Source organism: Phalaenopsis equestris, unplaced genomic scaffold, assembly GCF_001263595.1.
Source record: "Phalaenopsis equestris unplaced genomic scaffold, ASM126359v1 Scaffold001356, whole genome shotgun sequence".
NCBI lineage: Eukaryota > Viridiplantae > Streptophyta > Magnoliopsida > Asparagales > Orchidaceae > Phalaenopsis > Phalaenopsis equestris.
The window spans coordinates 64,470-65,297 of record NW_018165795.1 but is presented as its reverse complement, the minus strand read 5'-3'; positions in this window follow the sequence as shown (position 1 = coordinate 65,297).

Below are 828 nucleotides of genomic sequence, written 5' to 3'. Positions count from 1 at the left end.
AATAACAATTCCAAAACACAATACATAGCACAATACATAGCACATATCATCACAAAGATGCAAATGTAGCAGTACCACACCACATAGTCCACAACATAAAAATAAACAACACATCACAAATCTCAAGTCCAAAGCACATAGTCTAACTCATATTATAAACATAAAAATTTCTCAATTTTACTCCTTATCTTCTGAATCACCGCTATACCACTTTTCTGCAAGCTCATAATCAGGATAGAAAGGATATGGAGGAAATTGCACTCCTGGGTCACCCTAATTAGGTTCTCTAGAGATGAGTCGAATTTCTCTTCATAATCACTCTTTCTCCTACTATACCTATCAGTATGCTCTACAAAACACTCTAAATTCTAAACTTTATCAGCGGTAAAATGAAAATGATCCATCATCATCTGCAATAATTGATCTTGGGTCTCAGTAGACTCACCTCTAGATGTAGAAGCATGTGAGTTAGATGGTCTAGATGTAAAAGCAGCAGAGGTAGAAGCAGTAGATGTCTCCATTCCATAACTCCTAGAAAATCCTCATCTCCAGCCAAAATATAATGCTCAGAATAAGTCTTCATATTCACCTTAGTGATGGGCTTTAGAGGTAACTACACTTCCTCCCAGTAATCTTGACTCCAGCCTGCTCACACAAAGAAAAGAACAAGGAAGCAAATCCCAGATCTGCAGTAGTAACAGCAGTGGCAGAACTGATGATAGTTTGATAAATCAAAGCTCCTATGTTGATGAGCTTTCCTTCCTGGATACAATAATTTAACATCGCTCTCTCTCTGGTCACTTCACTGAGATGATTTGTTGGTAGCAG